Genomic DNA, 22,797 nt, shown 5'->3' on the forward strand with positions numbered 1-22,797 from the left:
AAAAATTGGAAGTTAATTCCATGAAAAAGTATGAAAAATTGAAGAAAATTGAAAAAATTCGAAACTGTACGGACAGTTTCGCGATCGCGAGGAAATTATCAAGACAAATTTCCATTTTGTCAAATCTTCAAAAAATCATAAATAATTCAAATAAAATCCAATTTGAGTTCTGTAAAAGGCTAACTTGCTTAATTTTTTCCATACTATCCAATAAAAATAATGCCAGAACCGAAATAACAATTATTTTTCACGAAAATTTCACAATCATCAATCAATCATCAAATAACACTCAATACAACATGATACCATCCAAAGAACATACAAACAATCGTTTTAAAGTCCAAATTACATGTAAGTAAATCAATTACCATGGCTCTGAGGCCAGTTGTTGGAATTTATTTTACCAGGATCTTAGATCTACTCACAAGTATGTTTATTAACAACCTAAATATGAACTTTCTAAAACGATAAATTAAACACATATAAAGTTTAAGAAACCTTACATTGGGTGCAGCGGAATATAATGACTCCTTCCGTTCAGATATCTAGCCCTTGATTCCTTTCTCGTAGCAGCATTATCAATATCCGAACTCCGGATCTCTTTCTCTCGAATCTTTGATGCTGAATCTCCTTTGCTGATGATCTTTCTTCACGATCTTCCTCACTATGATTGAGGTATCACTTGATGTGTGTGGGCACTACTCTAATCACTAAGAGAGGTTCGAAATATTGAGGAAGAAAAGAGAGAGAGAGTGGCGGCTATAGAAGAGAGTGGAGGCTCAGTTTTTTTTTTTTCTGATTCAGAAAGTGTAATTTTCCTGAAGCCTTCACTATCTATTTATAGCATTCCTCTAGGGCTTGATTTGAATTATATGGCATTAAAATAATGAAAAAAATCATTTAAAAAAAGATAACACAAGTGGCCGGCCCTAGGCTAGGTGGACTGGGCCTTGATTTTTGCAATTTTGCAATTTTACCACTTTTGTATCTGATTTTCTCAAAAATGCCAATTTCCTAATTCAATCATTTAAATGCCAATTCTAACTATTTAATAACTATAAATAATTATTAAATAATATTGTCATTTATCATATTTATTAATTGAACCATACAAAGTATCATAATTAACAAATATGCCCCTATAAACTCTTTCTTTACAATTTCGCCCTTACTTAAGTGAAAATTTCACAAATGTATTAGTCTAACTTGTGAATTATAATTGATTAATCAAAACCAATTACATGAGTCTTACAAGCAATATTATCTCAACTAGTGGGGGGACCATGGGTCTATATAACCGAGCTTCCAATAAGTAGATCAAGAATTTAGCACTAAAATTCACTAACTTATTAATTCTTCGTTGAATCCACGCATTTGAACTCGAATCGCACTCTCAGTATATAGAATGCTCTATATGTTCCACCATATAGACACATCATTAGTTATCCATTGTTATAATCCTAATGTGATCAATGATCCTCTATATGAATGATCTACACTGTAAAGGGATTAAATTACCGTTACACCCTACAATGTATTTATTCCTTAAAACACTTGACCCCGTATAAATGATATTTTAGCTAATGTGAAATGAGTACTCCACCATTTATGTTCGTTTGGTCAAGCTCGAAGGAGATCATCCTTTGCTTACTATTCGCCAGATAGAAGCTATAGATTCCATGTTTATGATAGCGCTCCCACTCAATTGCACTACCGTGTTCCCAAAATGTACGTATCACCCTGACCTAAAAGTAGGCTTAACTAACAAATCAAAGAACACGAATAGCCTTTCAAGATTGAGCCTAATCATATCAGGATTAAGATCATTTGATCTAGGATCAACTAGGCGATATTGACTTGAATAGATATTACGGTAAGTTTAATAAATCTAAGTCAAAGTTCAATATCGGTCCCTTCCGATGCATATTCCATGCATCCAACCTGAGCTTTACTTTAACCAATGTTCTGGAAAGAACATAGTATTTCTCCAAATACAAGTAAACTCTTGTTGTAGATTATCATATCAGTAAAACCCTGTGTCTGATAAATCTAGGAAACTTTATTCACATAGTCATGTTTACTTTCCAATGTGTTGACGGCACAATAAACAGGATCAAGTATGTGAAAAGGGTTTCAGATGAATTTATACATTATGTACATATAATCATGAAATAAATCATGTGAACCATGCAACATTAAATGTTATTTCTGATCTATATTAATAAGTAAATCTGATTATATTGAAATGAGTTTTATTTAGGGCATAAAACCCAACACAACCATTATATCAAATGTCACTCGAATGATGTCCCCCACGTTCAAATATAACCTTTCATAATTCCATACACCCATTTAATCCTGTCAATTTGAGCATCAAAAAAGTGTTTGTTCGGGAGCAACCTTGCACTGACAAAGTATAGCCACGCCTTGGCTACCTGGTTGAGTTCACACCGAAACAATTGATATGGTTCTGCATCATAGGTATGAAATCTAAGTCCCGGATACCCTAGAGTTTCGGCTATATCCACATAATCCAAACTTTTTGCTCGAATTTGCTGCTTCAAAGGTTGCTGTTCTACAGTAAAGGTTGGGAGCTCATAAAGAGCATGAATTTCAGCTGTGGAAGCAGGCACTCTAACCCCCTAACTCTCACCTTGTCATCCTCTCTCTCTGGTCAGTTGGCTAAGAATTCTAGAGCTAAGGTTTGGTTGCTACGCTCGGTGACATCCACAAACTTAGTCCACTACCTATTTAAGATTTGATCTCTGATGGACGCAAATACAGCAGGAATGTTTGCAGTTTGGCTTAGGTTAACAATATCAATCCCTCTATCCTCAATGAATGCCCTATCCTTCAACTTCAAAAACCGCTCTTGAGCGTCCATATTGGTAAACCTCACTCTATCTAGATTAGAGCGACCCCTAGGTGGGTTGGATGATGAGGCTCCCCCTTGCTCACTCACTCTTGATCTTTTAGGACCCATCTCACCTAAAATTTTCTAACTCTCAAGATTTTGCAAAATTTTGACAGCACTTCCCCTTAAAAATCCACTTCCCGGGAATTAACCCTTTCACAATCAAACTCAATTTCACTCACAACAATAATTTTGAACAATGTATGAGCAAAAATCTCAAAATCCAACATAAAGTCTAAAATTCTCTAGCAATCCACAAATAATCCAATCAAACTTGTGTAGAGAGATTTAAAATTGTTACCTCAATAAGAATCCATCTTTATTCAACCTCCATTGATGAAAGTCTTGAAGTTTTGTGAGGAAGAAGAAGATGAATAGTGATTTTTGAAATTTGGGTGAGGTTTAGGGATTTAGGATTGGATTTTTAGAGGAAAAGAGTGTTTGATGAGAGAAATAATGGTTTATGATGATTTAGGATGGAAATTTATGGTTAGATTTGATGGAAAGGGGTTTGAATGGGATTTGAAGAAGAAAAAATGGTGTAGAAGATGGGTGTTCGGCGTGGATAGGTTAGGGTTGATAAAGGATTGAAGTTTGAAATGTGATGGAAGTTTGGGTTTTAAATCCCGTTTTGCCCATCTCACCGCGGCTAGAAATGGGCTCGCCGCGGCGAGATAGGCCAAGAAAATTGACTATTCTGTAAGGACCTTTTAGCCGCGGCCATATATGCCCTCGCCGCGGCCAGATAACCACGAAAAATTGGTCATTCTGTAAGGACCTTATGGCCGCGTCCACTGGGGTTTTTTTTTTTTTGAAAACTAAAATTAACAAGAAAACTAAACAGAGCAGAAAAAGAAAATAACGCTAAAACATAAAAGAGTTCAACTCAATCAATAAGAACACTTGGGTTGCCTCCCAATTAGCGCTGCGTTTATTGTCGCACAGCTAGACGTTGATCGAGTTCTTCATAGTGGCGCCAGAATCATGGCAGACTTGGCTTGATCAAATTGACCTCCCAAGTAGAGCTTTAACCGCTGCCCATTAACTTTGAAAGTATTAGGGCCTTCACCTTTCAGTTCCACCGCTCCATAAGGAAACACCTTAATCACTGTAAATGGCCCCGACCACCTTGACTTTAATTTACCAGGAAACAACTTTAGTCTTGAGTTGAAGAGTAGAACTTGTTGCCCAGGTTGAAACTCCTTTCTGACTAAGTTTCGGTCATGCCACCTTTTAGTTCTTTCCTTGTAAATCTTAGCGTTCTCATAAGCTTCGTTCCGAAATTCCTCCAACTCATCTAGCTGTAGTAGTCTTTTCTGTCCAGCAGCCTTTAAATCCATGTTCAGAGTTTTCATTGCCTAATAAGCTTTGTGTTCTAATTCCACCGGTAAATGACAAGCCTTTCCAAACACCAACCGATATGGTGACATCCCGATTGGCATTTTGAACGCTTTTCTATAGGCCCACAATGCATCATCCAACTTTCTTGACCAATCTTTCCTTGATCTCTGCACCGTTTTCTCCAGAATCGTCTTTATTTCCCGGTTAGAAATCTCAGCTTGGCCATTACTTTGTGGATGATACGGTAGAGCAGTTTTATGACGAACACCATATTTCGAAAGGAGTGCTTCGAACTGTTTGTTGCAGAAGTGACTCCCTTCATCGCTTATGATTGCTCGGGGAGTACCAAACCGCGTGAATATATTCTTTTGAAGGAATCGAAGAACTGTTTTTCCATCATTCGCTGGTGTTGCTGCAACTTCCACCCATTTTGATACATAATCCACAGCTAATAAAATGTATAGATTGCTAAATGATGAAGGAAAAGGACCCATGAAGTCTATCCCCCATATATCAAACAATTCTACTTCCAAGATTCCTGTCAAAGGCATTTCGTTTCTCCTTGAGATGTTTCCTGTACGTTGACAACGATCACATGCCTTCACAAAAGTACTAGCATCTTTGAAAAGTGTTGGCCAAAAGAATCCGCTTTGCAACACCTTGGCAGCTGTTCTAGTTCCACTGAAGTGTCCCCCACATGGTAGAGCATGACAGTGATTGAGAATAGAGTACATCTCCTCTTCAGGCACACATCTTCTTATTATCTGATCTGCACAGTGCTTGTAGAGGATTGGCTCTTCCCAGTAGTAATGTTTCACCTCAGAAAAGAATTTCTTTAGTTGTTGTCGAGAGAGCTCAGGAGGAGTGATATTGGCAGCCAAGAAGTTAACATAATCAGCATACCATGGTACCATTAGGCTTTCCCTCACACTAAAGAGTTGTTCATCAGGAAATTGTTCATTTATTTGTACCTCTTTCGTATTCTGACTTTCTTCCAGCTCTAGTCTTGACAAGTGATCTGCTACCAGATTTTCAGTACTCTTCTTATCTTTTATTTCTAGATCAAATTCTTGCAAAAGAAGAACCCATCGAATTAGTCTTGGTTTGGCATCCTTCTTAGTCATCAAGTACTTGATTGCTGAATGATCTGTATACACTATCACTTTATTGCCAATCAAGTAGGGTCGAAATTTGTCACATGCAAACACTATAGCCAACATCTCTTTTTCTGTAGTAGCGTAATTCAGTTGGGCATCATTCAAGGTCCTGCTTGCATAGTAAATAGTTCTGAATACCTTGTCAACACGTTGTCCCAACACTGCTCCAATCGCATAATCACTTGCATCACACATGATTTCAAAAGGTAATTCCCAGTTTGGTGTAGTCACGATCGGTGCTGAGATTAAATTTTCCTTGAGAATCTGGAATGCTTCAAGACAATTTTTCCCAAATTCAAAAGGTACTCCACTAGCGAGAAGATTAGATAAATGTTTGGCAACTTCGGAGAAGTCTTTGATAAATCTTCTGTAGAACCCGGCATGACCCAAAAAGCTTCGAACTCCCTTAACTGAAACTGGAGGAGGCAAGTTCTCAATTGTAGATACTTTGGCTCTGTCAACCTCAATACCTTCTTTCGAGATTTTATGCCCCAACACTATTCCTTCCGTAACCATGAAATGGCATTTTTCCCAGTTCAACACCAAATTAGAATCTTCACACCTTGTTAATACCAATTCCAAGTTGCTTAAACATTGGTCAAACGATGAACCAAATACTGAAAAATCATCCATAAACACCTCGATGTATTTTTCTATTAGATCTGAAAATATGGCCATCATACACCTCTGGAATGTTGTTGGAGCATTACACAGCCCAAATGGCATTCGTAGAAAAGCAAAAGTACCATATGGACATATGAATGTCGTTTTCTCTTGATCTTCTGGTGCTATAGCTATTTGGTGATACCCTGGGTACCCATCAAGGAAACAGTAGTACTCATGGCCTGCCAACTTGTCTAACATCTGGTCAATGAATGGGAGTGGAAAGTGATCTTTTCTCGTGGCTTTGTTGAGTTTCCGGTAGTCTATGCGAATTCTCCATCCTGTGACAGTTCTGGTTGGGATGAGTTCATTCTTTTCATTCTTCACCACCGTCATCCCTCCTTTCTTTGGAACAACCTGGACTGGACTTACCCATTTACTGTTTGAAATAGGATACGCTACCCCGACATCTAACCACTTTAAGACTTCTTTTCTGACAACTTCCTTCATTGGTGGATTTAATCTTCGTTGTGCATCAATGGTAGGCTTCACTCCTTCCTCTATTAAGATTCTATGCATTACAGTTGAGGGGTTGATCCCTTTACTGTCTGCTAAAGTCCATCCAATGGCTTTCTTATGCTTCCTTAGAACCCGTAATAGCTTGTCTGTCTCTAAAGAAGATAGGGAAGATGCCACAATGACAGGAAGTGTCTTATTTTCTCCCAAATATTCATACCTGAGATGATCCGGTAGGACTTTTAACTCTAGTTGAGGAGGCTTTTCAGTAGATGGGGTAGGCTTTGTTGGTATGACTCCTAACTCTTCATAGTATCTTCTATTCAACGGTCCATAAGAGTCGAGCCACATAACATACTCATAAGCTTCCTTACCGTCTTGTTCCACCACCTCCCCTTGTACCAAAGTCAGATTAAGAGGGTCTTCAATGTGCGTCTTTGTCTCCACCAACTAGTCCACCACATCAATTGCAAAACAATTGTCACTAGCCGTAGGGTAGGTCATTGCTTTGAGTACATTAAATACAACTTCATCTCCTTGTACCCTCAGCTTTAATTCTCCTTTCTGAACATCAATTAGTGCTTTTCCTGTTGCCAAGAAGGGTCTCCCCAGTATGATAGGAACATTGTTGTCTTCTTCCATATCCAGAATAATGAAATCAGCTGGAAAGATGAACTTGTCAACTTTAACTAACACATCCTCAATGACTCCTCTAGGATGAGCTAGTGATCGATCCGCCAATTGGAGAGTTACCGTGGTTGGATTTGCTTCACCCAGCTGCAGTCTTTTAAACACTGACAAAGGCATTAAGTTTATACTGGCTCCCAAATCACATAGTGCATTTATTCCTTCAATTTTTCCAATAGTACAAGGAATAGTGAAGCTCCCTGGATCTCTGAGTTTTGGAGGGAGTTTCTTCTGTAGAATAGCGTTGCACTCTTCAGTTAGAGCCACTGTCTCATAATCCTCCATCTTCCTCTTCTTTGACAAAATTTCCTTCATAAACTTCACATAACTTGGCATCTGCTCTAAAGCTTCAGCAAAGGGAATGTTAATGTGAAGTCTTTTGAAGACTTCTAGAAACTTGGTGAACTGCTTGTCTAAGCTTGACTTTCTGAGCCTCTGAGGATAGGGTATTTTCACATGGTGATCAATGCTAATAGGTGGAGACTGTTGTGGTTGTGCTGGGCTGTCAGTAGCCTTCTCTGCTGTTGGTGTTGGTGTTTGCACTGGTTGAGCTTTTATCTCTTCATCTACCTCAACTGGTTGTGGTAACTCAGGCCCATCATACTTCTTACCGCTCCTCAGGGTAATTGCTTTGCATTTTTCTTTGGGATTAACTTCAATTGTGCTAGGCAAATTTCCTTGAGGGCGGGTTGCTACCTGAGTTGCTAGCTGGCCCATCTGAGTCTGCAAGTCTTTAATTGAAGATCTAGTTTCAGTCATAAATTGAAGCAGTATATCTGTTTGCAAACTAGAATTTCCACCAGAGGCTTGTTGCTGATTAAACTGTTGGTTCTGATTCTGGTTCTGATTTCGTTGCTGATAGAACCCACTGTTTCTTCGGTTATTACCCTGGTTGAACCCATAATTGTTGTTATTGTTCTGTGAAAAATTTACAATGGCCTTAGCTTCATCCATTGGCAAATCATCCACATCTGCTTGACACTCTGAAAAGTGATGACTTCCTCCACATAACTCACAAACAATTTGGGCTTGTTTAGCTTGCCCTGCAATTATTTTTGTCAATGCCTCAACCTGAGCTGTTAACTTTGTGATGGCATCAACTTCTAACACGCCAGCTACCTTCTTAGATTGACTCCTTTCAGTTGGCCACTGCTGATTGTTTAGAGCCATCTCCTCCAATAGATCATACGCCTCATTAGCACTCTTTCTCATAAAAGCTCCGCCCGCTGCTGCATCTATTAGAGTTCTAGTGTTACCAACCAACCCGTTGTAGAAGTTGTGGACCAGCATCCACTTTTCTATACCGTGATGAGGACACTTCCTGATCAGATCTTTAAACCTCTCCCAAGCCTCACGGAGAGATTCATTATCTTGTTGGCAGAAGTTGTTGATTTCTCCTCTCAGCTTTGCAGACTTGGCTGGAGGAAAGAACTTTGACAAGAATTTTGTTGCAAGATCATTCCAGGTGGAAATAGAGTTGGGTGGCAAGGATTTTAACCAACTCTTGGCTCGTTCTCTGAGTGAGAATGGAAACAGTCTCAGTCGAATGGCATCATCGCTAACTCCATTAACTTTAAAAGTTTCACAAAGTTCCATGAAGTTAGAGAGATGCAGATTAGGATCTTCAGAAGGGAGGCCACCAAACTGAACTGAAGACTGCACCATTTGAAGGATGGCAGGTTTAATCTCAAAGTTGTTCGCATCCACTGCCGGTGGCCTGATACATGACTGCACTCCCGTCAGAGTAGGGAGAATGTAATCTCTCAAGCTACGGCCATTAGCTTGATCTTCCACGGCGCCACCATTATTACCGTTATTTCCCCCATTGTTTCCAGCATTATTGTTCACATTGGCAGCCATGATTTCTGATGTTTCAGCAGTTGCTGAAAATCTTTCTTGCCTTTTGTTCTTTCGGTTCCTCCTGCAAGTTTTCTCGATTTTAGGATCAACTGCTAATATAACTGCTTGTCCTTGACAGCGCATACACTTAGGATTCCTGAAATAGATCAAGAAAATATTGCAAGAAAAAGGTTAGAAAATCAGCAAGAGAAAATATACCAAAGTAGAAGTTAGTATAATTTTATGTAATATTAATCTTTAAACAAGTCCCCGGCAACGGCGCCAAAAACTTGTTGCTATAATTTATAAACACTACGCAAGTATACGCAATCAAGTAGTAAAACTCACACAGGTGAGGTCGATCCCACAGGGAATTGGATTAAATACCACTAAACTATACTTATAATTCTATTTGGCAAATCGAAAACAATTATGATTTAAGAAAAGTAAAGTAATTCAGAAAACTTAAAACACAGTTAAAGTTTAAGCAAGATGAGATGATAGGGAGGAGAATCCTGTTGTTGTTTACCCAAATCGTTAATATTTAATTACTATCCTATTCTTGAAGTGAATGACAGATTATAAAATAACCTAGCTCTTTTCAAATCTTCTAGATTCTAAATCACATGTTATCTAATTAATTCCTTAATTAAACTAACATGAAATCAGCATTAAGCAATAATCTACTTGTCACATAAGTCATGTGAATACTCTCGTTTCACATAGAACATCGATTATCCCAATTTTAGCATTCTCAATTCTCACTTTTCAGATTTCGAATTGAGATCATAAAGCATGCACAAGGTGATCGATCTTAAACATGAAATTAAACACAAATTAAGATAATTTCACAAACAAGAATGGAGGAATGGTAATTAAACATTAACTAGGCAAAGCATTAAACAACAATCATCATCCTCCCTAAATGGGAAATTTAGTTCAGAAACAAATCCATAACCATTCCTAAAGCAATATTCAACATAAAGAAATTAACGAGGAATAAAGAAAAGAACTGTTGGTGGATGAATTCTGGATCTTCACTTGAATCTCTATGCTCTTCCTGCCGCTCTCTGCTGTGTTTTAGGGTTCCAAATCGCTTCCCCTAACTTTCAATCGCAGTTTTCTATTTATAACTAATTTTTAGGGTTCTATGGATGAAATTGCCCCTGGTCCGTACGGGATCTCGCCGCGGCCAGATATGGTCTCGTCGCGGCCAGATCGATGTTGAAAATATGTGGTTCTGTAAGGACTTTATGGCCGCGGCGAAGCTTCCTCTCGCCGCGGCGACTGGAGCACACTCTCTTTTCCACTCGTTTCGTGTTCTAGCCGCGGCCAAGCTGTGTCTAGCCGCGGCCAGATGTGCGTAATACTTCAGAAATTGTGTTTTCCTCGGCTCAGCTCGTCTTTTATTGAATTTCTGCACCCGAGACCTCTTTTATTCCAAAGAACCTGAAAACATAGAAAACAAGCGTAATTCCGTCCCAACACATCGAAAAACGCACATAAAATAGATCTGAGACATAGGCTAAAAATAGCCTAACACCCTGTTCCATGGATGCAACACAAATATGAATGTCATTTCGAGAAATGGTAGAACTAGAACTCGAAAAATCTACTTTGTATTGTTACAATTGTAAACATGAAACAGAAACCAAGTTTCTACTGAAATTTGGAATGTATAAGACATTGTCTAATTCCAAAATTCTGTTTTGAAACTTGAGTTTGGCTTTTCCTCTAGCTCTAACCGAAACCATTTCGCCATTACCAACCTTAAGTTTCAACTCTCCGGATTTCAAATAATTCCATTTCTCAAGCAATTGCAATGAACAACTTACATGGTTTGTAGACCCAGAATCAAGAATCCAAATAGATTTATCATTCTCTAAAACACATGATTCGAAGAATAAAGCATCACTGCTTATTCGTTTGTGAATTGTTGTTCTTGCTGGTTCATTTTGTCGTGAAGTATAACTTGAGGAAGTGGAATCACTTTCTCTTATCTTCTCAACTAAGCTTGAAATAGTAGGATTTATGGAGTTATGAACTATTTGCTCTTCAGAGTGAACGATTCCCAGCTTACCTGCTTTCTGGAATTTTATGTTCATCATGAGCATATTTGAAGTATTACTCTGACCAGGAGTTTTATTCATATCTTCAAGTTCATTTGCTAAGATATTAACTAGGAGTGGATTGGGATGAGGGTTATTGGCACTACAATACATCAATAAAACAGAAGTAAGGTTTTGGTTCAAATTCATACACAAGTTCAGAAAATAATGAATAATCACTTATGTTATAAAAATACTAAATCTAACATAGTTTATTTTCCAAGGTTTCCAACATAATGTAATACAGTGTCCCGGTAGGCGAGAGTCAAAGATAACATTATTTGAATAGAGTAGTCAGCTCATCTAAAATAAAATTATTTTAGCAACCTTTTATTCGATCAAAATGAGAATCCAACGTTGTCTCGGTAGGCGAGAATCAAGGTTATTCTCATTTTATGAGCTTCCACAATTGTTTCATGTTTTATGAGTTTATCTCTAAGTAGTCACCGTAGGGGAGAGTCTAATAGAGACGAAAACTCACAAAGTACTTATCAAATGAGATCTTACGGTGTTAAAAGTTTTCAACGAATAACCATCCATAAGGGGGACGAAGTCTAGCGTCTCGAGGTTATATTGAAAAAATTTAACTATTGTAAGACCAACAATGGAGATCGAATATCATTTTATTAAAGCTCATTATTTAAAAAAATATGTATTTTATTTAATCATCTGTTCCACATTTTAATAATAAAAAATTACAAATTAAAGTTGGTTTAAATAAAAAAAACAGCTTTAATTAAATTTCAATTATTATTTAAATTCGAAAAATAAATTCGAAAATAATGGAACAAATTTGAAAATATCTTGTATAAGTTGTTTAGAAGAATCTAAAAAATCAACTTAAATATCTTTCAAATTAGATTTAATTAAATATAAAATTAAGTTGTAACCACTTAATTTGAAAATATTCTATTTTAAGTTAATATTTGAAAAAATATCAACTTAAAAAATATGTAAAGAATCTTAATAACCAATTCCTGAAATTCCTCAACTTAATTTTGAAATTTGAAATTCAAAAGATATTCAGATTTAAGTTGATTAGTTAGAGATAGCTAATTTTCAACTTAAATAGGAATCTTTAATGAAAGTTTAAATTAAGCTTCAGAAAGAATCTAGTTGGTTATAATTCTATATTTAATTAAATACAAGAAAATACATATAGTTTAGCTTAGAATATAATTCATTAAACTATGTTTTTCTTAAATTAATTTCAAAATAAATGAAATTAATTATGTTGCTAATCAATTTTATTAGGTTAAACTAATTTATTTAACCTAGTACAGTTATCCAAATCAGGCAAATGGGCCTTCACAATTGGGGTGGTTCATGTGAGGGGGAGCTGGGTTCAGTATGTCGTACCCACTTCTATGGCCCCCAACTCTCACACAAGGCCCAAAAGAGAGGAATTTAACCTTAAAATGAACAACTGTTATTAATTGAATAGGCCCAAAAACTAAATGAGCCTAAATAAAATCTATCAAAAAACTATGATATTTTATTTAGCAACAACAACCTATATGCATCTATAACAAAATTAAACATATAGGTTCACACAGGCACACATTTGGATGGATCCTATCATGTTGCTAGGTCATACACAGATGAAAGAAGATTGTAAAATTTATCTGTTACAAATTATTTACTTGACCTATTGACAATTGAACCATGGGTTAAAATCAGATCATTGGATCTGTCAACAAGTTAACCATGACAATTTAGATCAAGCAATAATAGGTTTTATAAAACTTGCAAACAAGCTAAAACACATATTCCTGCAACAAGATGAATTGGATAGTTGGATGTAAGATTTATTTAATTTTAAATAATTATTTTCAAAAAAAATATTTAAATAATTAAAAAAAAATTTGGTATTTAAATAAAATAAAATAAAAAAAATTTAAAATTAAACCTACAATTTTGAAAAATTAGGTTTCAACTAACCTAAATATCATTTCAAAAAAAAAAATTCTAACCACCTTTTAAATTTTTTAAAGTTATTTTATAAATTAAATATAAAATAAAAAAAATAAATATTTTTCAGATTTTATAATTTAATTTAAATAGAAATAACAAAATTTAAAAGTTAGCAAAATATCTTACTTCTATTTAAAATTACATGATTATAGTAATCTTATTTTAAATTTAAATAAGGTCAAATAATTTAAAAAATATTTAATATCTGACCTTTAAATTTAAAAAATAAGATAAAATAATCAAATTTAAAAATAAGATATAAAATCAAGCAAAAAGATAGATTTTACCTGTTTTCAAATTCAAATTACACTAATATCTAAAAATAAATTTAAAAAAATTCAAATTAATTTATTTCTGATATTAGATTTGAAAATTGAAAAGTAAAAATCAAAATACAAAACTACACAAAAAATCGGAAGTTAATTCCATGAAATAGCTTGAAAAATCGAAGAAAAACGAAAAAATTGCGAGCTGTACGGACAGTATGCATTGCATACTGTCCATGGGCGTGCACGGGCTGGACTGACCGAGAGAACTCGATGCAGGAGGCTGCTAGCAGCCTCTCCGCGCGCGCAGGCTCGCTTTCAGACACGAATTCGTGTCCGTGCGCTTGCTGTCTGAAGGGAAGTCCCTCATGCGCGCGCGTAGGTGAGTGACACCTCCCTGATATTTTTCGAAACTTCAAAAAATCATAACTAATTCAAATTAAATCAAAATTGAGTTCTGTAAAAAAAAAAGTAAATTGCTTAATTTTTCCCAAACTATCCAATAAAAATAATTCCAGAAACAGATATTCAATTATTTTTCACAAAAATTCACAAACATCAATCAATCATCATACAACACACAAAACAACATGATACCATCCAAAACACAAAAAAATCGTTTTAAGTCCAAATTTCTTGCAAGCAAATCAATTACCATGGCTCTGAGGCCAGTTGTTGGAAATTATTTTACCAGGATCTTAGATCTACTCACAAGTATGTTGATTAACACCCTAAATATGAACTTCTAAAACAATTATAAAATACACATATAAAGTATGAGAAACCTTACATTGGGTGCAGCGGAATAAAATGTCTCCTTCCATTCAGATCTCTAACCCTTGTATCCTTTCTGTCGCAGAGTATTATCAAGATCTGAACCTGGATCTCTTTCTCTCCTTTCTTTAGTGCTGAAACTCCTTCTTGTTGAATGTCTTTCTTCACGATCTTCCTCACTATGATTGAGGTATCACTTGCTGTGTGTGGGCACTACTCTATCACTAAGAGGTTCGAAATTATTCAAGGAAGAAGAAGAGTATGAAGGTGGCGGCTAGGGTTTAGAAAGAGAAGGCTTCAGGTTTTTCTCTGAAGGAAACCAGATGTGAAAAGTGTTATATTTCCTGAAGCCTTCACTATCTATTTATAACATTCCACATAGGGTTAGGTTTGAATTATTTCGCATTAAAATAATGAAAATATGAGATGATAATGCCTATAAAAGTGGTCGGCCATGGCATTATGGATTTGGGCCTCACTTTTTGCAATTTTGTAGTTTTATCATTTCTGCATCTCATTTTCTCAAAAACGCCAATTTTCAAATTCAATCATTTAAATGTCAATTCTAACTATTTAATAACTATAAATAATTATTAAATAATATTGTCATTTATCATATTTATTAATTGAACCATACAAAGTATCATAATTAACAAATATGCCCTAAAAACTCTTTCTTTACAATTTCGCCCTTACTTAGTGAAAAATTCACAAATAGACATAGTCTAATTTGAGAATTATAATTGATTAATCAAAACCAATTAAATGAGTCTTACAAGTAATATTATCTCAACTAGTGGGGGGACCATGGGTCTATATAACCGAGCTTCCAATAAGCAGATCAAGAATTTATAACCTAAATTCACTGACTTATTAATTCTTCGTTGAATCCACGCATAGAACTTAGAATTGCACTCTCAGTATATAGAACGCTCTATATGTTCCACCATATAGACACGCCATTAGTTATCCATTGTTATAATCCTAATTTGATCAATGATCCTCTATATGAATGATCTACACTATAAAGGGATTAGATTACCGTAACACCCTACAATGTCTTTTATCCTTAAAATACTTAACCCCGTATAAATGATATTTCAGCTATGTGAAATGAGTACTCCACCATTTATTTTCGTTTGGTCAAGCTCGAAGGAAATCATCCTTTACTTACTATTCGCCAGATAGAAGCTATAGATTCCATATTTATGTTAGCGCTCCCACTCAATTGCACTATCGTGTTCCCAAAATGTACGTATCACCCTGATCCAAAAGTAGGCTTAACTAACAAATCAAAGAACACAAATAACACTCTTGAAATTGAGCCTAATCATATCAGGATTTAGATCATTTGATCTAGGATCAACTAGGCGATATTGACTTGAATAGATATTACGGTAAGTTTGATAAATCTATGTCAAAGTTCAATATCGGTCCCTTCCGATGCATACTCCATGCACCCAACCTGAGCTTTACTTTAACCAATGCTCTGGAAAGAACATAGCATTATACCAAATGTAAGTAAACTCTGTTGTAGATTATCATATCAGTAAAACCCTGTGTCTGATAAATCTAGGAATCTTTATTCACATAGTCATGTTTACTTTCCAATGTGTTGACAACACAATAAACAGGATCAAGTATGTGAAAAGGGTTTCAGATGAATTTATAAATCAAATAGACAAGCAATTGATAAGATGAACCAAAACATACACAAATGAATGAAAAATACTTCTGTTTCTTTATTTATGTTGAATAAAATGGATTACATTGAATTGGAGTAGTATTTAGGGCATAAAACCCAAGAATTGGCACTTCAATTCGATAATCATGTTTCATATATTGCACTGGTTCACTCAGCTATAGTAATTTAGTATTGTATCTCTTTTTTTTTAAAAAAAAACAAGTAGTGTTTAGTTTTTGATATTAAGAATATTAAATTTTAAAATAAAATAAATAAATGTAATGTATTTTAGCCCTCTACGTGACTATATCTATGATAAGTTAACGGAAGTGGTAGTAATGGTATAAGAGAATTGTAAAATTAGGTAATTTTGCCTTCAAAATAAACATTAGGTATTTAAGTGTATAAAATTTGAAACATTAAGTATTTACGCCGCAATTTACCCTATTATCTTTATAGTGAACTATTGTTACTTCTTTATTAGGTGTAATTCATATATACTCAACCAATGATCTCAATCACATACATTCTCTACTTGCTCATGAATTGCAAGTATCTCAACATAATTTAAAGTTGCCTTGTTAAAAACCATATTAGGAAAATCAAGTGGGTCAAAACCTGAACTAAGAGAAAAAGAGTGCAACATGAATATGTATTTCCCTCATGCCCATATGATGTCGATAGGTGGCATGCATGTGTCGCCTCTGCGTACTGTAGCTTTCAGATTAGTGGTCATCAGACAAAGGGTATGTTCCCTTTAGTGGTATGAGCACTCTTATGGACTGACGCAGGGGACAAAGTACTGACATTGTGGGATTCAGTGTCAGAAGATCACCACAACAGCCTTGGCTTCTGGGACATCTCTTGAAATGCCCCTCTAGAATTACCCTAATGGCTCATTCAAAGGGCCTCTGTTATTTCTTATTTTCTGGACATGATACCTTCCCGAAGCTGGAGAGGTCCCAATCGAGATGTAAGCGGCCTATATTCAAGATGGTTTTTCGGCCCATCTCTTCATGTGGATTCGGCCTGTTACCTCAATTAGGCCCGTGTTTGGGCTTCGGTTGACTATCTTTTACTTGGATATGCCACGTGTCCCTCTTTCGAAAATACTGATAACATTTACCCCCAAGCTTTTGAAACTTGACAGTTGCGAAGGCTTGTAGTCTTCCTTCCAGATCATTATAGGCACGCGTGAAATTTAAAAAGAGGGGGTGACCTTTTTGACTTCTTTACTCTTTAGTTATGGACAACTATGAGCCTTGTGGTTTCACCGAGTGGATCACAAGTGGCTTTAGCTTCTTAATCCATGAACTTCATGCATGCTAGGAAAGCATGTGATGCCTAGATTAGCATAATGACATCTGAATCATGTCAACGTGCGTACTGAGGAAAATTTTATCATTGAAACCTCTTCAATCCAATGCTCATTATTTCATGCAGACCTTTTCGTTCTCGAACTGTTGGATTTGATTTTTTGTTTTCTTAGATGTAATATGAGCCACCAATTCAATGGCACACGAATCATTACTTTTTTCTTATAAATAGAGCGTAAAACCTCCATTCACCACCTTTGCTCATATTTTATTTAGAATTTGAACTTTTTAGGAGAGAGAAGAGGAAAATTATTTCTGGTGAATGTCCCATTACTTCAACAAGTGTCTTTGCCTTCTTCATTTGATTCAGGCACGAGAAAATCCAGGAGCACCATCCCCAGTTCTTACCATTGATCCCTCAAAGCCGTCAAAACCATTGGATCTTTAATTAAAGGTTGAACCACTCATAAATCAAACTTGCTCCCTTAGAACCAGGGTTGTGCATCTCGGCCAACCTTCTATGATAGGATTCTATTTACGACCAACTCACAACATCCAAATTCCTTCTCAAAATTCTTTGTCTTCCCCAAATTCGTCACATTTCCCAAATTCTTTTCCTTCATTACGTAAGTATCTTTTACGTTTTTGAAATTCTGAAATGTGTTTGAGATTTAGGGTGTAACGAATAATTTGCATGAGTGTATCTGGTCGACTTTGATTTTCTTTTTGTTGCTTGCATGTCTGCCATAGGAGATGGTGAATAGGTTTTAGGCTTTTGGGGTTGTCTTCAAATATCTTGAAATTAAAGTGTTGATTTGCTTGTATCATATTGACAGACAATATTAGGTTATGTGAAACTCTATCTTTTTGGTGGTTTTTTGCTGAAAAAATGAATTTAGCAAAATGTTGTTGAGCATGGATGAGTTTTAATCCTCTATCCAGGACCCTTATGGTTCCGAATGAAATACTTCGAGAATTTTCCATCAAATTCTTGTGTTCCTAATCTGATCATTCTGGAGCAATGTTCTCTGAGGATTTTACTTCTGGATGACAGGTCTGACGGGGACTTCTCCACGCAATTTTGGGGGAGGACTCTCCCGTATCCTTTCTATCCTTTCTAGTGTGGTATTAACTACTTATTTTGTTCTTATCCTTTACCAGTTACTACCATGGCAGACATCATCCAACTTGAGGAAGAGGATCTGATCAAGGAACAATCCGGTGACACAACCTCAGAAGAAATTTACAATTAATCTCCATGGGAGATGGATCAAATTGTAAACAAATTACATAGCTACGAAGTGTTATTGTCTTACGAAAAGGATCGTGTGGTACGTGATATCCCTGGTTTGTGCTAGAATAGACCTTCGCACAAGGGGGAGTCGCCTTGTGTGTGTACAGAAGGATTTAGCGCCAGGAGTTGGGCGCACATTGTGGTAGGAACGCAGCTACCTCTCAGGGGTTATTTTGTCAATTTCTACGCGGAAGTGGGAGTTTTGTCCTTTTCAATTCATCCCACAAGTGTACAAGCTGATGGCAGGGTGGTATGTCCTCTGTAGAGACCGAAAGGTTGAAGTTCTAATGCTAAATGAGATACTTTACATTTGTAGTGTAAAGTCATAGCCTATGTCTAAAAATAAAACCAAGATTTATTTTTATAAGCTGCAGAAACACTCTAAGGTGGTCTACCTAACTAGCAGCCTTAGGCATGCTCATGACTTCCATGACTACTGGTTCCTCACCTCTAGTTTCTCATTAAAAAATTTCACTTGATCGAATTTGTTTAACATCAGTCGATATTACCACTCTCTTAAAGATCGTGTGTAAGGAAAATTTTGATCAAATGGGTTTAATTATATCTCCTTTGATGCACATTCTTTTTAGTTGGACCATGAAAGAAATATTATCTGCATAGTGAACTATTGGTACTTCTTTATTAGGTGTTGTTATCCAAAAGTTTGCACATCTGACTGGCACTTACATGTAGCATAATCTAGACGACCCTTAATATGACAAGGGACTTTTGGGAAAAAATGTGCCTAGCAGATCCCATATGAGGCTGATATGTGTGGGTTGTAGATTGCCTTTCGGGAACCATCTAGCCGAGCCATGAACATGTCGGCCAGAGAAGGGGAGATTGACTCACCTTGCACAAATAATCCCACAAGAAAGACAAGTCTCGAAAAGGGTCTGGTCAGGTACTGAATATGTTAGCCAAGAAAAACGACACTAGGAATGTCAGATAAAGCTACACAAGCCTTGATTTTTCCTTCAACAACTTCCAAAAATATCTCTAATTGTATCCTACCAATGCGAATCCAACTAATCTACCCGAGATTGTAGGAGCTTCAACAAATCGTAACTGCACCCTAGAATATAGGGATATTTACTTTTTGGTTACTCCTTTTACGAAGCTGATTGTAACAACTTTTCTCCTATAAATAGTGAATGAATTCATAGGAGAAAGTGTTTGAAATCATAATCTCGCACTAAGAGCACTTTGCTGAATATTCTCTATATACATCTTGAGACTTTGAGCTTGTAGATCGATCACAAGACAAAGAAACTATATGAGTCAAGTGGGTCTACAAGATAAAACTAAACGTAGATGGCTTTATCCTAAAGCACAAAGCAAGATTAGTTGCAAAAGGGTACTCACAATAATATGGAGTTGACTACAACAAAATATTTGCTCCAATTGCACATCTCGACACAATAAGGGCATTAATAGCTCTAGCTGCACAGAAGAAATAGAAAAAATTTTAACTCGATGTAAAGTCGATATTTCTTAATGAGTACCTTTAAGAAGAAATATACGTGGAACAACCTCAAGGATTAGTGGTGCAAGGACAGGAAGATAAAGTTCTTAAGTTAAAAAAGGCCTTGTATGGCATAAAGCAAGCTCTGCGAGCTTGGTATAGTAGAATCAATCACTACTTCATTGAACAAGAATTCAGGATGAGTAAAAGTGAGCTAACACTATACATAAAAACACAAGGTGTGAATGATAAACTAATTGTCTATTTATACGTTGATGATCTCATCTGCACAGGAAATAATGAGAAGATGATAAGGAAGTTTAAAGAAAATATGATGAAAAGTTTCGAGATGATCGGCTTGGGCTTTTTGCACTACTTTCTCAGAATCAAAATAACTCAAAACGAAGATGGGATCCTCATCTTAGAAAAGAAGTATACAGAGACACTATTGAAGGAATTCAAAATAAAAGGATGTAAGACTGTATCAACTCCATTAGACAACAATAAATCACTTAAGAAAGAAGATGGCTCACCAAAAGCCGATGAATCAAAATTTTGAAGTCTAATCGGCAGCTTACTCTATCTAATTGCTACAAGACCAGACATAATGTGTGCAGTTAGTCTTCTATCAAGATTCATGCATGATCCAAGTCAAGTTCACTACAGAGTAGCCAAGCAAATCCTCAGATACTTGCGAGGAACAAAACTTTATAGAATATGGTACGAATTCACGAATGAGTCAAATCTGATTGGCTACATAGATAGTGATTGGGCAAGATCCATAGACGACATGAAAAGTACATCAAGATATGTGTAAAGTCTTTTTTTGGCAAGTTAGTTGACAAAATAATTTTTCCATTTATGGTAAGATTGTTGTGCATTCATATTCGATTTATTGCCTTATAAATTCGGATTGTAGTTGCCATTTTCCTTGTTTGGAAAGTTGCACTTTCAGCTGAACTTTCCTTTGTTGAAAACTTCTCAAAAGAGAAGAAATTCTCTTTTGGAAAGTTGTCTTTTTTAGGGAAACTTTGTTTATTGCCTTTTCCTTATTGATTTCGATTGTATCTTGATACAATCAGAATATCTAATCTGTTTTTGGCAGGAATCAAGCATTGAAAGAAGATCGGACCCGATTTTAGTAAGTTTCCGTTTCTGCGTATCCGTCGTCCAACCGAATCCGATGTAGCGATCGTATTTGTTTTTGGAAAGTCTTTGTACAATGCTAATTCGATCTTGTGGTTGCCTCTTTGGTTTCTATGATCTATAAATGTAGCCTGAGAGCAACCATTCGAATTACCTCTTCCATTATTCATTTTCTACATTTATCTTTTGAGAGAAGAGAGTCTTTCTTTGTTTTGTGAGAGCCTAGTTGTTCATCTAGGTTCTAGTTGTTCTATTTCTGTTCTTACTCTATCCTAGAGGTTGTGAAGAACTACTTGACTGAACAAGAGATTGGTCTTCGGGAGAAGACTTGATAAAGCCTTACTTCGGGAGGAAGTAAGCACTTCGTCTTCTGAGAAGACTTGTTGAAGCCTTACTTCGGGAGGAAGTAAGCACTTGGTCTTCGGGAGAAGACTTATTGAAGCCTTACTTCGGGAGGAAGTAAGCACTCACACTTCAAAGACGAAGGGAGTTCGGGCTTGAAGGTGTTTCAAGAAGTCGATTCATAAAGTGGATTACAAAGGATTGCGGCAATACTTTGAGGGAGTCTAAACTTGTTTAAGTCAATTGTCTTTGTAATTTTGATACTTTATTAATTGATTTCATTCTCTGCGGGCGTGGCCCCGTGGACTAGGAGTGTTCGGGAGAACACCGATACCACGTATAAATCTCTTGTGTCAAGTTATTTATTTTTCTCGCAAATATTTTATATTCCCGCCCGTTTCGCCGTAGAAAGGACTTCTACTTCTGCAAACGCGTACGCTTTTATATTTTCGTATATACAACTGACATTTGCAAAAACACTAAGTTTTTCATTTGGTATCGTAGCGGGACACTAAACTCTTAGTGTGGTCCTATAACGTTTTTGTTAGAATGTCATTTTTGCAGAAGGAAGTTCTATTTCTAGACCACCGTTGCTTAATGACTCTAACTATCCTTATTGGAAAGTTAGAATGAGGGCCTTCATCAGATCTCAAGATGAGAAGGCGTGGAGAATGGTTCTATCAAAGTTGGTCTCCTCCAAATGAGTCGGATTCTTCATGTAATACTATTATAAAATCAACTGAATGGTCTATCGAAGATGATAAATTATCTGCCTACAATAGCAAAGCCTTGCATGCTATCTTTAATGGTGTAGGTGAGGGTTACATTAAACTTATATCATCTTGTGTTTCGCTAAGGAAGCTTGGGAGATTCTTCAAACTCGCCTCAAGGAACTTCGATGTGAAAAGATCTAGATTTATCATGCTTCAAACTAAATTTGATGAGCTTAGAATGTCTGATAATGAAACTTTAACTGAATTTTATGAAAAATTATCCGACATTGCTAATGAATATTTTTGCTTCTTGGAGAAAAGCTTGATGATTCGTTCTTGTGAGAAAAATTGTTAGAGTTCTTCCGTAAAGGTTTGATACTAAACTTTTGGCAATGGAGGAAGCTAAAGATTTTAGCACTATGAAAGTGGAAGAATTGATGGGTTCCTTACGTACTTTTGAATTAAATCAACCGCATTAAACAAAAGGACAAACCCAAATCCATTGCCGATAAAGGTAAAAGTATTGCTTTGAAAGTTGCTGATAATGAAAATTCTGATAGTGAATGTGATGATGAGATTGCTTTATTAACTAAGAATTTTCAGAAATATATGAAAAAGATGGGAAGTAAAAAGAACATATCAAAAGGTTCAATAGGTA

General features: G+C 36.1%; 1 non-coding gene across 1 annotated transcript; it reads left to right on the forward strand.

Annotated features, from left to right (window-relative positions):
* The first annotated feature begins 8,518 nt into the window (after positions 1-8,518).
* LOC133038612 (small nucleolar RNA R71) lies at positions 8,519-8,625 on the forward strand. Its single transcript, XR_009688111.1, has one exon. It is a non-coding gene; the product is annotated as a small nucleolar RNA R71 (small nucleolar RNA).
* Positions 8,626-22,797: the final 14,172 nt, after the last annotated feature.

This window comes from Cannabis sativa, chromosome 5 (genome assembly GCF_029168945.1).
Source record: "Cannabis sativa cultivar Pink pepper isolate KNU-18-1 chromosome 5, ASM2916894v1, whole genome shotgun sequence".
NCBI lineage: Eukaryota > Viridiplantae > Streptophyta > Magnoliopsida > Rosales > Cannabaceae > Cannabis > Cannabis sativa.